Here is a 15,640-nt window from a genome sequence, read left to right as displayed (position 1 = left end):
CCTCTCGCCCGATCGTTGCGCCAAATTTTCACGAGCGCAATGGAGGAAAAGGACAGAGGAAGAAATGAAAGGGTCCGTACGTACCGAGGCAATTCGTTTCGAAATAGTTCTTTCTCCCGGTCGGATCTTGTCTACGTAGAAACATTGCGGAAGTAGACACATAAATTTCTCTATCTTTGCGCTCATTACAATTTTATCTTTGCTCCGTTTGATTTATTCCGAAAGTTTAGCAACTTTACCATTGTGCTCGCGGACCGAGGAAGATTGCATTGTGCGCGGATACCTACCGGGGGCAGCAAAAGGAGACCAAGTTTCGCGCACGATATGCTACCGAGTCGTAGGAATATTTCGCTCGCGTCGTGGTTTACAGCGCTTTTTTCGTCGTTACTCGCCCGCTGTAGCCGACTCTTGGCTTTAATTAAAATCCGAGGCAAGCCACACACGCGGAGACTGCGAAACACAGAATGTTCCTCTTTAACGCGCGTGTGCAAAGCCATTTGTTCCGGGTCTTTTTTTCAAGAAGATTCATCTAGAAATACAGTACGATATTTCTTTACCGTCAGCTGTAAAGAAATTTAATCGAAAAAAGTTCTATATTAAGTGCAGGAAACAAGATTTTTTTATCGTGACAAAATATACATCGACAAACAAGTTATTTCCTATATTTGATTTTACACGTTTTCACGCAATTTTCGAAGAAACTACGAATATGATCACCGGGATAAACCGAGCAAATTAACTCCCGTTCCGCTGATTCTAATTACTCGCAATCACGTCGTTTGAAGGCGATACGACCGGGGCGGCGCGTTCGCCGGTTACGAGGGATCATCGATTATGGCCCATAAACGCGATCGTAGTCCGCGAAACGCGCTTAAACGGACACGTCATCTTTAACGGCCCCTGCACAGTCGTAAAAGCGTGTCACTGTTACTTTCCATCCTACCGGAACATACGACGAGACAATCTCCGTAAACTAACGCTCACGAAGCCTCTTTTCTCGTCGATCAGCCCAAATGCCTTCGAATATAGTACGATTCGCTTAATGAAATATAAATGCGAGAAGGGATTATGGGTGTGCGCGTGAGAGAGAAAAGGGGATGCGAGGTCCCGATGAGGGTGTCTGACCGCAGTACTTATTAATTATTACATGAGACTCGTTAGTAGCGTCGTATAACCATAGCTAATTGCTCGCCCTTGAAACTCACGTTCGCACCCTCGAAACTTTACAATTAACATTGTTATTACATTGTGTCGTATTTCTTTTTGTTGCAGGTAAGACAGTAAATGTGATAAATTCTCCTAGTATTGGTAAGTCCTCTTTTTTTGGCAGTCGTCGATTATTTTGAGTGATCGCTTTCCTCATCTATACTCGCCATATCTTCCTTATTCGCGCGACATACGTATAGTTTACGCCGGTCGTTACTCTCGATCTTTCCCTCGAATCGTATGCACGTGCACGTCTAGGCGACAAATCTAGGACACCATCTGTTGTTAGCGCAAGGTACGAGAAGTGGAGAGAAGGATGTTCGTAGCAGTGCCGCTGACATAATTATGATTAATTATAATACCCTACGCGCCGAATGCCAGACTGCGGCGACACGCCGCCAAGTCTCGTACGTGTGCTCTAATATAGTCAGCCGATAAGACATTCTCCACCGAGAAGATTATGTCGCGGAAATGGCGTCACAGACGCGACGATGCATGGGGTGGCTTTTTATAACTGGAACATTACTTCTCTTCGAAGAAGGGATAATTATACTTCTTACTTTCCCCAATTAAAGCGCTTATTTTAGAAGAAAGAGACATAAATTGAAATAAATTTTACAAGCACTCGAAAAAGCTGCGCTAAAGAAATACGTATATATGTGTATGACAAGAAATAGGTACATTTATAGTATTGATGATAGTATTTATAGTATTTATATATTGATTTGAACGAAGAGCGCACTATAAAAAATTAATTTTCACAATATATTTATCGATATCGATAACGGATATACCCGCGTAAAATGATGTAGTATATAACGCGAAATGAGTGATTTTCTGCCTTCATATCAAGATATATACGCGATCTCTCTATTTGCGTATCGTTATTACGCATCACCGAAACCCCACAACCATTATCGTATGACCGACAATTTATTATCGCGATGCGCCCCCCCGAGCTCGTACATTCCTACGCTATTTAAAACCATACATCTACGGATCCATAGATTCGCATGTAGCGCATATTAATTGAATAATGACGACCAGATATTTTCGCGATATCGGTGTTTGCGCGTGTATTATCCGGAATCATATTTCTTCCGATGGTGTTATCGCGCGTTTCGAATTAATTTTCGTTTGTTCGCGCACTTTCGTTTATAGGAATGTATACAAATTCAGCGCTTATTGATTTCTGACTATGTCTCTGCGTCTTGAATGTGAATGTAGCAATATATATCTTTACGTCGTGTTAGGTGTTGCAACTGGTGGTACCAGCATATTTAGACCCTTGATTAGGATGGGTTTGGTCGTCAATTTACCGTTTCGAACTTGCATACGATTGTGACGATTATCAACAGTTAATATCTAAGCTAAGTGGCTTTGGAATTCTCAACATGGAAATTCAGTCGCGTCTCTCTGCATGTTAATCCATTGCTAATTAATTTCACTGATCATTACACATTGGAGAAGGATAATTGTCCGTGTCTATCAGCGACTCTTAGCAAACTTTCCCATGCACCCTTTGTATGTAGATCTCTCTTCGCTCAAGGTTTCATCATCAATGTTTTAACAATATAATACAGACTTAGCGATACAAGAAATATGTTTGAACTCGCTCAGTAAAGCGCCTTTGTTGGACGAACTCTAAAAAAAAAGAAAATTTAAATTACTTTCTTCTTTCAATGCAAATTCTCCTTGTGAAGGAATAGATAAAAAATATAAAATAAATATAAAAAATAATATATAAATATGAAAAGTATATAATATGATATATATGAAACAATATATATAATAATATATATAATATATATAATAATATATACAATATAAAATGAATATAAAAATAAGTAGAAAATTATAAGAAATAAATTTAAATTTGATAAAAAGATCTAAAAAGGAATTTTTATGAAATAAAATTCTTCCTTTTTAATTTTCTGAAAGTTTACGCTCTTTTAATAAGCACGATACATATATTTATACACGCAATTTGTTTATTTTAATATTTCCGAAGACACGGAATCGAAAATTTAATTACGCATTCAAGGAAACTTGGGCGTTTACGAGGCCGTAGCCTAAGCGCCCCCGAGACTTTGGGAACAAGCGAGCTTTAAGGCGTCGCTTCGGTCCTGCCTAATTACAAGACAAAGGAGCAAATGCTATAGATTAGCTCATTAGCAGAACGCTTGTCTCGTAACACAATTAATTCATCCCATGGCAACGCCTCTCGCGTGTACCTCGTCGTAGCTCGTCTTTCGAAAGGAGAGTAGACGGCGTATAGATCGATAAGGCGAACCCGAAGGCAATTAAATCGATCATCATACGCCAGGGTATCTATTTCAGAACCGGGATAATATCGCGCGGTATCTTGTGTTTTTACAACGCGATCGTATTGAATAATAACTAATTTTCTCGGCTGAAACAATTCGCATGTCCGGTGGAGTTCGATTAATTAACCATTGCGCGACTATCTCGCGAATTATTACCCCATCTATAAAAAGAGTCCAATATTATGGAATAATTTATAGCTCGCACGTTCGCTCTCTGTTTCTCTCTCTCGGCAAAGGCCGTGCTCTTAAAATTCAAGCGACAGCGAAACGAGCGGACGCTCGCGTTCAACGACGTAGCCAGCGGCAGCCGCTGTTTCTAAGGCATCTCGCCGTATTATTACGCGAATAGTAGCAACGTTTCGCAATTAGTCAGCGGTTGATGTACTCGTTTGCTTTAGTATTATTGCGCCCTGTACAATATCCACCCCCCTCCCGCTCTCTCTCTCTTTCTGTCTCTCCCGATATTGCATTACTCGGCGCTTGCGAGGCACACAGCTTCCTCGCCGGATTACGAATCAACAAATTTCATCGCGGTGTATCCGCCGCACCGACATAATCCACCTGTGTCGCGCGGAATCCGGCTGATGCCCGGCTACTATCACCTTTTGATGTTCTGACGAAAGCGACCTAAGTGGATCTTTGTTATATTCTGCCGCGTCACCATCAATGTCCTTCGGGTCACACTGACATTTCATCTTTTTTTTACAGGATATTTGTCTCTATGACTCTTTGAGAGTACATCAAATGGAAAACATATTCTATAACTCTGTTTTTAGAATTCAACATGAAGAGCGTTTCTGATTTTGGGCGTAACCTTGATAATTGATGGGAAACGCGTTAAAAATTAGACGATGAAAGTTAATATCGTATAATCACGACGCTGCGAGACGCGATCGGAAGAGATTCACCCCGAATCGAATAGATCGATCGGACGAAAATTCTCGCTGGGGACTTAATTACCTCGCGTTAGCGAGAAATCTCTATTCAACTATTATTTTTCCGGCTTGTCGTTTATCTTTCCGCGGTTCCTCTCTGGCGAACCGGCGGGTCCTTAATATTCCCAGGCGTGTAGAGGCGAAGGAACGTTTACGGCGCCAAAGGTATTCCGGGGTGCTTTTTTTTTAAGTCCGAACATTAAAAACATCGTTAGCCCGTTCTCCGAGAGAGAGAGAGAGAGAGAGAGAGAGAAAATGTGTATGTGTGTGTGAGAGAGAGAAAGAGAAGCTGCGGGGAAGTTCGGCGGAGAAGAGAGGGGGCTGGCTGGGAATGTAATTAAGTGCGGTCCAAGATTTACTGGCGCTGCCTCGTAGCCGACGAAGAGAAGGTATAGTCCCACACTCTCGAGTGTCCTTTTAAACGTTAGGTTATGAATTTAGCGAAGCACGCGCGATGATAGAAATTATTCGCCAAACTCGCCGTCTCTTCTCTCGGGTCGCCGCTCGAACTTTCATTTTCCCCGACGAAAATTTATCGGCGAGAGCTCGTACATATGTAGAAGCGACGAAGAGAGGGTGTAATGATGTCTATCAAGGACTAGCCTAGGACAATGCGTTTCATATTAAGCGTCGCGGAGAACTTATGTTTATGAGAAATCCTCGTCATCAGGAATACAAAATTTCATTTAGTTTGAATGAAAGGAATTATCTACACATAAATGTTTAAATATTTGATATTATTGATGTTTATTGACCATTATTTAATTTAAAAGTTTTTGCAGCTTTTTGTGCGAGTTTTTACAGTAAGTTTTTTCAGCCTGTGACAATACATTGGTACAGTTTTTCCAACGTCGTATATGTGCAGTTGTGTTTTCACGTCGTTTAGTATAAATAAAATCTTCCATCCACTCTATTATTTAGGTCGGTCGATCCGTTGTAACACATCTGGGATCGCGACTAGACGTACACGTTGCAAAACCTCACAAACTTTCGCCCCCCCCAGCCATTATTCATCGTCAAGGCTTAGGTCACCAAGCCGAAATTTACCAAACCATCTTTGACTACAATTTATCATCTAACGCGACCTCGATACGAATGCAGTGTAAGACGTGTATCTTTGTTATACATGAGCGACTCATCTTTCTTCGAGAAACCTAATTTCTCTGGAAATAAACGGAAGAACGACGTTGTCGTTGGATTTAACCGACATCCAATCTGAGCGAGATACGGATCTCGCGTCGAGACGTATATCTACTGCGAGCATCAAGTTTATCGGGCAGGCTCTACGGCGTTCCAAAAGTTGTAACAGCCGTTCGTCGCTTTTCCGAGGAACTTAGCGACGTTCTTGAGCCGGCCATAAATCGCGAAAGAAATTTCCAAAGTGTCGCCGTTAACCCGGTACTCGTCGCGTTTCCGCGCGGCCCGCCATTTTTCGTACCGCCAGGGAAATCGGTCTCGCGCGGTAAATAACGGAGGATTGTCCGGGAACGATAACAATCCAACGTTGCGGCATATGGCTAACAATGCGCCGTTATAACCGTTATCCAGTTATTGCTCGCTGCTTTTTCACGATCCCCTCCCTTCCAAGAAGTAACCAGTGACGTTTCCCGAATGTGCGATGCTTCTCACCTCGGTATTTCTTTCTTTCTTCTTCCTTTTTTAGTCGCGGATAAATTTGCATGAGAAATCGACCGCTCGCAAAGTCATCCAACATGATATGAAATCTCGTTTTGAGAGCCCCATAATCGTGCGCGTATAGTTAAATCTGCGTTTTCGCGCGTGACGTGGTTTAACGGTGACAGTAATTATCAAGTAAACGAAACTATCACGAAACGTTCTACGAACAGACGTAATTAGATTTTTATCGGCGTTTTCTCACGGCAAGCGGTATAATGGCGCGCGGAATGTTCAAGTGCGAATTAATTCAGCGACGATTCGGAACTTTGTTCTTGCGAGAACGTTGCCGCGATTTTCCACTTGTAACCCGAGCGCAGTTTACATGAGAGAAAGAATAAGCGCAGAATTTTTTTATTTTCAACAGCTGACGCGAATGATCTAATAGACAATTCAATCTTTTACGACGATAATTTCGAACGACCGATGACCGAGAAGAAAAATCAATGAAGTTCAGAAAGATAAACTTAGTAAGAAAAACAAAAAAAATATAAAGTTCCATCTTTCGAAATTAAAATCGTAAAATGGAAATTTTTATCATCTCGAAACACTCAAAGGATTAACGTGTATAACTGCTATTATAGTCTCCGTTCGCCTATATTTTATATTCCCGCGCCTTATGCATTTTATCGTAGCTCGGAAATTACTTTTAAATTTCGCGACTTAGCCTGCACGTGTCTTAAATTAAATGAATAACCGAGACCGCGCGCAAGAACTCGCGATGCATCTGCGACTGCAATGGCGGCAGCCGATACGCAGTTTCGCGCATCCGCGTCGCCACATATTACGCAACTTTGCTCACTATTCATCGGTAAGAGCAGCTTTGGCTCTCGTTGAAGACGCCGCGGTAACCATCGCCGTCGTTAGAACTTGGGCGAGGAATGGAATGGAGGAGAAGAAGGGAGTTCTCTCTATACTTGAATGCATAACAATCACGAGAAATGTGCAAATGATTTCAGACATACAATCGTGAGAAATAATTTTTTTGAATTTACAGAATATGTGAAGAGATTTAAAAATAAAGAGGGATCGAAGTGCACCCCTTAATTTACATGTAAAGATTCGTAATTTTTATCTCGAGGATGAATTCGATGCGAGGATTATTCTCTCAGTGCTCCGACGTTATACTATTAATGTGACAAAGTATCTTTATCTGCATGTTGGAAAGGTTAGTTTGGAATTATCCGCCAAAAATTCCGTCCACGAAGTCTCGTCCTGTTCTCTCGATATCCGACGTCACGCGACCATTGTCCTCACATCTCATCCGAACGTGACTGCTGCGAGAGAGGAGATGTACGTGGCGACGACCGCGAGACGCTCTTGAGATGGCGACGCTATTTTCACGACCCAATTGTCGCGATTTATGCGAATTTCCGCAAACGTGCCCGCACGACTTGCACGTTCGAGATCAAGACGAGACGAGCACGGTCGGGAGAGCGATCGGACTTGCCGAGAGGCAAAAGGCAACGTTACGAAGAAAACGATGTTCTTTCACCGATATAAGGACGTTTGCGTTTCTCCCGTTATTTTTTATACAAATTTCTCTCCCGAGAAATTTGTACAGCTAAAATACTGCATTCATTCAATTTAAGTCAATTCGACTTGGTTTACTTTAGCTCTGGATGGAAAACCTGTTTATTGAGAACTGGCACATTTCATTTCAAATTACAATCAAATGAAACAATTAAAGGAATTTAGTACTCTCTTTTTTATCGCAATTTGTTGTTCTATTCTCGATTTAATTATCGTTTAATTATAATCGTTTTTAATTATAATCGTTTCATTAAAAACAATAGTTGTACTAGATTGATAGACGTGAAAATACGTTATAAATAAATTATATGTAGATACAAAATTGTTTGGTCAACTTGACACGGTATTTTCGCAAAATGTATTTAACATTTTATTTTATAATTTTAATTATAATTTAATGTGAGTTGGAGCAAATTATAATTTATGTTTTAAAAAATAATTTATTGTTGTATACAACACATTTATACAGTGGACAATGAGCGTCCATCAGGAATAACATCGAACAGCGAGTCGGCTGTTCGTTTCAGTCTGGGCAAACGCGGTTGAATACGTTATTAATGGTATCCTTAATTCGTACAAATTGGATTAATGTACAGGAGTTCGTTTCGGCTTCTATGTTAGCCGGACTTCGCATGGAGGAAATAAAGGGAAATAAAAGAGATCTACGCGTTCGGGATGAACGAGTATGTGTACGTGTCGGTCCGTGTGTGTGTGCGCGAATGCGTGTATCCGAAGAGAAGGAAGAAGCGAGAGAGATAGAGGGAGAGAGGAGGAAAGAAAGGAAGTAAAGGGGAAGAGAGCAAAACCATCGGAAAATGGACCAGTTGAGCAGAACGAGAAGGAACGACGTGGTTCGTTAACGCTTTCATTGGAGAGCGATTCTTCACAAAGCCAATATAACGGGGCTACGAGTTCTCATTTACTGCCCCGCGTATAGATAACGCGACGAACTACGTTTATCCGCTGTAGACTCCCGCAGGCCATATGATTCGCTTAAATCGTCAATGAGCCGTTCATTGGCCGATACACGCCTGATATTTTGATGAGGCGCTTGAATAGCAAAGTAGCGTCAATTTTTTCGAACGCGTCTCGCATTCGATGTACTTTATTTAGTGCAAGAGATTCATTAATTCTTAAATGAATTTATGAATTTTTATATTTGTGAAATAAAAAAGTAAAAGAAAAGATGAAATAAGCGCTAAAGAATTAAAATAATATCCTCCGCGAGTTACATTTTTAATGGAGAGATCGCACAAAACGAAGTATACGTCGTTGTATTTCAGTAAGAAATTCCTGTGGCAAATTACATTTACAGGCTTCCGCGCGATCCATTAATAACGACTGCGAAATATATAGACGAAGCATGATTCGCATTCGGATGAACCATCGTGTAATAACGGCACGTTAAACTCGGATAAGCAGATAAAGCCGGCGCTAAAGTTGGCGATGTTAAGGGATTGCGGGGACGACAGCGGGTTGTCCGGTTAAGAACTTTTTACGGCCATTGTGGATCTACTTTCTGCGATTTTACGTGACGTTCTCGCACGGACGACTCTCGAAATCGAACTCTCTACGAGATATTACGACGAATTTTCCATCACGAGCGACCGAGCTGCGAGTACGGCGCGTGATTGCGACCGATCTTATCCCGATTGATCAATCAGGATGCCTATTCATTCGATAGTATTTTTTTCTACTTTTATACGCTTACATATCCCGATAGAGAGCTTACACATTTTCGATTGAGAAGACACTTGAAATGGTTTATGAAGAGTTTGAGGTCGACAAACTATTGCAAGATATAATAAGTAGCTGGTTTGCGTAGCTGGTTTTGTTAATGATTACCAAAGGGAAATAGATTTAGCATTGAATGATCTCGCGGTTTACCTTTTAATAATATTTTATTCGCAAATAGTATTTGTGGGAGCCATCAAGCGTTTCAACGTCAACAATCCCATTATTGCAGCTCTGTTTTTATATAAAAGAGTTATTTTTCTCTGCTGTCAACGTTGCGACACCATATTGTTTTATCATTTACCGTTTTTTAACATCCGCGGTTTGCAAAGGGCTCGTGATGTTATGCTTTCATGCGACTGCGTATAGGCTTTAAACAAACAAAAAGGAAAATTGAATATCCAGTCGATATATTCGATTTTTTGCGATGAACAAATAGTTTTTTTTTCCGCGGGTACATCGAAAAGAGTAAATGATATTTTTATTTTTATAAATAATTTTGCGAATTTTTTATACAATGACAATATTAAAAATAATGATAAGATACAAAGGAGGAAAAAAGAGTAATGCCTAAAAAATATTTGTAATATATTTCGCGACAAATTTATTCTACTAGAAATGTTATTCGTTTAAACTCAGTTTTTGCAAAACAAAAAATACTTCTGCTCTCAAGAAGAAAAGATTTTGTTAAACTATGAAAATTATTTCTAATTTTTTTCCTATAATGTATAAGGTCTTATACATTATAATTCTTTCAATATCTATTCTTTCAATATCTATTCTATGAAAAATTTACAGCAGTCTCACGATATACGTGAACCTCCGCTGGACTATGTCATTGAAGTCTCGCGAGAGAAAAGTGGTCGGCTGCTCGCGCGATCTCGCAGAATGATGTTCATCAGGTGCCATAATCGTATTCAATATCACCATATACGAGGTCCGCGATATCGCGTATGCGTGCGACTAAGTAACGGCACCGCGTTGCGTCACTTTACGTTACGGCGTCGGTTGTAACATTATTCATAAGCGGAGAACTATGCACACTTCATAAACATAACGCACGCCAACCGCGAGCGCACGACACTGTACCCTGGAAATGTTGACAATATCGGCAGCATTGTGATAACGCGCGGGAGCGAGGCACATAGAAAGCGATGCGCTACAGGAAGATCGATGATAACGCGCTGCATGAATACCGACCACCGTATTGATACGTATACAATAGCGAAATCATGGAAATCCATTTACGTTTCGCATAATTCACTAAGGAGCGGAGGGCTATTATTACATTGAGAGAAGCGCTAGACATACACAAGAATCATCCAACTGTAGAATTTTCCCCTTTCGCGAAGCATTTTATCGCTTGCGAAGATTAATTAATTATACTTTGGTAATTGATCGAAAAATTCGAGATGGCTTTAATTGTTTCAAATTTAAAATACATATAGATGCTTGCGCTCAAAATTCAATTTAGAACGTCGTAATAAAATGATATCGCGCATGAAAAGTTAAATGTCATAAACATTCTGGCGGAATGAAAATTGTCGGGGCAATCCGAGTCGAGTGCCATGATTACTTAGGCGAAACCGCAAGGGCCGAATAAAACGCGGCTGCACTACTGCCGCGGGAAAGTAGAACAGTACGTACGCTCGCGCGGATACCTTAGATATGCTGTTTCAGTCTCGACCATACAGCGAACTATAAACTTCTTGGAGCTTACCCTGCGCGGAGGACCCCGAACTTTATCGTTTGCGATATTCATAACCGCCTTTTATCGCCGTCCATTGTCCATCGCTCTTGTCACTCCGCGTTCACTGACGGATCACACTTTTGCGAAACAAACGACTTTCCTCGTGTAGTGCTACTTTTATTAAACCCCGCGTCACGTGCCGTAAGTCTAAACCTATACGAGTGCGCGACATTACCGCGAGAAAATGTCACATATAACGCTGGCAGACGTACGATGTATTTCCCATGTGGGATACGGCGAAAATATTGACTCCGCAACTTTTCTTACGCTTTAGAGAGAGAGAGAGAGAGAGGGATAGAGCCAAGAAAAAAAACGGCTACGCGAGGAGAAAGCAGATGTAAATATATATGGCAACGAAATTAATCTTGCGCAACAAATATGATATATTGATTGTTTCGATATTACACGTATCTCAAATTGCGCGTAAGAAAATTCTAAAGCCGCTAACTAAACGGCTGCTGTTACCTGTATTCTGGAAAAAAGCGCTATTTATTGCACGTTGTTATTGCACGATTTCATTTATTTATCTGACGTTTCTATCGAAAGTTGGCATCATTGACGAAAAAAAGGGAACAATGCCGGAGAGAATCCGCATGAGAGATTTCAACGGATAAACGTACGTAAGTTTTAATTGTCAATATGCTCCGCTTTTCGCAAATAGATTTATATTCTATACAATATAAATTTTGCGCTACATTATATTGTTGCTACATTCGATGCATGATGCAACATTTGTCGCATTGTTATTTCATTATTTCGATATCGAATCATGGCCGCGAAACAGGTAAGACTCGATTGAAGAAAACTTTAATCGCTGTTTCTTTTCGAGTATTATTATCGCGCGTATCGATTGTATCGATAACCCAGCGAAATTTAAGTGCTCTTGGTGCAGCCGGTTGGCGAATTACTTTCTTCGGGTGGAATTTAGTTAAAGCCCCCGTGAAATTTATCTGAACTCTTCACGCGCTGGCCGCGACGCTAGAACGGCCCGTATGCCCGGGGATGAGGCCATAATTTTGAGAAACGCCTCCCACCGGTTACCTCGACAATTCTCGGCGTAATGCCCGCGACAATTCATTCCCAAATGGCCCGAACGGCAATTCTTAGCCCGGCTCCGTGCACAAATCTTACGTACACACCGACCCCCGAGAAAATACATTTGGGTCGCCCAGGTACGTTCCCACCTACTAATGCTCGATTTTACGTTCGTGCCCTATCTACGGCACCCGCTTTGCAGTGCCTTCCGGATAAATTCCCCGAGAATATTTTCACCGAAAACATTCCATCGCCGGGTTTCTTCTTAACTGGGAAAATACAAGCGAAAATATCACAGTCGAGTCACGTAAATATGACACAAAGGTGTCTGAGAACAAATCCAACGTCGGAACGACCGTCGCGCGAGAATATTAATTAACGGGTGATTCCCGAACGAATTCGTCGCCTATAAATTCTAAGAGGATGAATAGCCGCGCGAAGCAGAAGCTAATATCGATACGCCGCAAATTCCATTCACCATTGGCATACACGTACGCGCATTCACACGAAAGCCGGTACCGAATTAGAATTAACGCGCTCGTATGTTCAGGAAATCCCACGATAGCTGACCTAGCTGCTAAGCTAACCATAAACCCCAATTACATGTATAAAATGTACACGTACGTATACTAATGCAACCGCGCGCATTTATACGAACGCATTTATATAACAAGCAGGTGTAACTGAGAGCGCGAGTCGATTTTGGCTCAACGTTAAGTCTGAAACACACGGGGATATCATCCGGAGATCCTCGTTCTAGCAAATCTCTCGGATTTTGCGTGAAATCTAACGAACAGAGAGTGATCCAAGCGACGTTAATGTATGTGAAATGTATATGTATGGGATTTTGCTTTAATTAATAATAGTATTAATAGCAAACGTAGAAAGGAATCGCAGATATAGAAAGACACGAGAAAAAGATTGTAATTAAGTTTTCATTAAGGAAGGGATTAATTTCAAATAGGTCAAGGAATCTACAGATGAAAGGGGATTTGCCCGGCAATTCCGGGGACACTTTGTATACATAACCCGTTAAGAGAGGGAAGGTAATGCTAACAAAGCGCGCGGCATAAATTTGCAACAGTTACACAAAGAACGAGTGCCGGGCGAGATGCACAAGTTTGTTGCTTTTTGGAAAGTCCATCAAAGAGCCGTCTCCTTATTGCAGGCGAATTATCGACATTCAGTGTTTTGAATGCCGAAAGTTTTCATTTACGATGAATAGATATTCTTGGGCACTCGTCCGGCGACCCCCGCTCGCTATTGTCGCCGTTTCATTTCAAACTTTTAAATTATTCCCCATTAATATTGCCGGAACTTTGCACAGCCGGGGCTCCATTAGCCGTGTTAATATTGGCGCGGAAAGACCATCGACTTTATGCGACGTTCACACACGTATGAATTATTAATCCGAGTTGATACCTACGCGAGAGAGAAAATGGGGGAGAGAAAGAGAGAGAATCGATTCAATTCAAAAATCCGCTGTCTCAATATCACAGTTGAGATAATACCTTCGCGATCGCGAATGATTCACGCCGGATCAAGTGACGCATTGAAAGAAAACGAACGTGTTTCGTAAATGAAGTTTGTTGTGAGATTATTTATTATTATTCGCGTTAATTATTAATTTGAGCCACTCGCGATAAAGATTCCAAATTTTGCATAAATTTATATTTCTAGTTTTTTTTCTATTGACGGATGCGTCTTTCGAACGAGTCGTCGGGAATTTTTCTTGCAACGTGTCCCATCGTTTCCCAACGTTTTCGCGTGAGAAAACGATGGTCGTTTGTATGATGCTAATGTTAACGAGAACGAACGAGCGTATCAGGAATCATAAGTGATTTCCCGGGGGACGTTACATTGTCCTTCGCGTTTCGATTCTTACAAAGAATGCGTCGGGAAAGAAGTCCGAGAAGAATATGTCCTACTTGTAGACAGACGAGGAAAAATAATCGAAACATCAGAGGATTGCGGAATGACGTCGCCTCCTGGGAAGACGGACGCGAGATTCGAGAGGCAATGTACAAAACTTTGTTTCAGATCCGGTAGCTTACTTGATTCAACAATATTCAATTCAGCCCGGATAATCCATCTTCTTTTACGCTACATCCTTTCAAACGAATATTGCGTTTTAGATGACGTCGTCAACATTAAATTAAAGAGCCAACAAGAAAAATACATTAATACTCTAAATTTCTATACTTTTATGTTTGAAAATTGATTTAATTAACGTGTGAAAAATATAAAATCTGCTTCTCTCTGATTAAAAATTCTTTTTTATTTGTTTGTAAAATATGCGTTTTATTTTTTTTTTGCAATGTTTGCGTTTGTTTTTTTATTTTCAGATTTTCAAATTATTATTGCAATGATGGATGATATTTTTGTATTCGCTGAGAGACGTAATATCTGAAAATATATACGTGCGAATAAAGAAAAAAAACTGTAAATAATAATTTTCATTGCAATGAATCATCAAGATGAATAATTAAACTTTAATAGTCTCTAGACGACGCTCCACTGCCATCTTATTGATCAAAGATTCTTCCATACAATCGCATTGATAAAATATGTATCGAAAAAAAAGACCGTCTCCATCCCGAGAGTCGAAACTTTCCCCATTTTTGATTATGAATTAATAAATCGCAGCCGTAAGAATGTAGCCCTTGAGATAAGGAGATACATGTTTCGCGTGCGGAAAAAGAGAAGGGAGGGGTTGAATGGGGCAAAGTGAGCGCGACGAATCTGTATGCTCGTAGTAATTTTCTAAAAAGGTTCTCATTAGCCGCGCTTTCGCATTATACACGGGCGCCGAAATAAAACGATTAAAAAATTGCATTTCGCTAAACCGATATAATTTAATTCCGCCGAGCTCCAAACTCCGAGCATGCTATTCGCGATGCGCTTTTCGGCTACATGCAGTCCAAATAAGTTAACGATGCAGTTACAACCGGCAGCGAATTTAACCGGCTACGCATATATTAACCATGAATTCGTTGACCGTTCGTGAAATTGTAACATATACGACACGGCAATACGATCTATCGATCCCCCGCACGTTGATCGAGCAGCCCTGGAACACGGCAACGCTGGGCAACGAATGGCGAATTAAATGAATTAACTTGGCACTCGTCGGATATCGACCGTTCTCTCGCAGGCCCAATCTCGGCTCCTCCGCGTTGCGTTCGCTCGTCAATTTAAAGTCGTTCGTTAGTTTGTCAGCTTTCAGCCAACTTGTAACTGCGCGTCGCACCGTCATCATAACCATCTGCATAATAAATAGCTGCCGGTGATGCTGGCGGTGATGAACACCAATCAAGGAAGTTAACCGAGTAACTATGCGGGTTTATCTGTCACTCGTTATTGCAAACAGTAAATTTTCATTGATTCAACTGTCATCGTAATCAATTGTTTAAGATATAATCGAACTGTTTTTATAGAGAGAGAAA

The 15,640-nt window shown here is 40.9% G+C and overlaps 1 protein-coding gene across 2 annotated transcripts in view; it reads left to right on the top strand.

The window, feature by feature from the left end:
• Mib1 (E3 ubiquitin-protein ligase mind bomb 1) overlaps positions 1-15,640 on the top strand; it is a 338,292-nt gene that overhangs the window by 123,074 nt on the left and 199,578 nt on the right. The gene's annotated exons all lie outside the window — the stretch shown is intronic.

Source organism: Camponotus vicinus, unplaced genomic scaffold (assembly GCF_025532165.1).
Source record: "Camponotus vicinus isolate PSW18456_S1 unplaced genomic scaffold, iyCamVici1.0 SCAF_11, whole genome shotgun sequence".
Taxonomy (NCBI): Eukaryota; Metazoa; Arthropoda; class Insecta; order Hymenoptera; family Formicidae; genus Camponotus; species Camponotus vicinus.
This window is presented reverse-complemented; position numbering and strand designations above follow the sequence as displayed.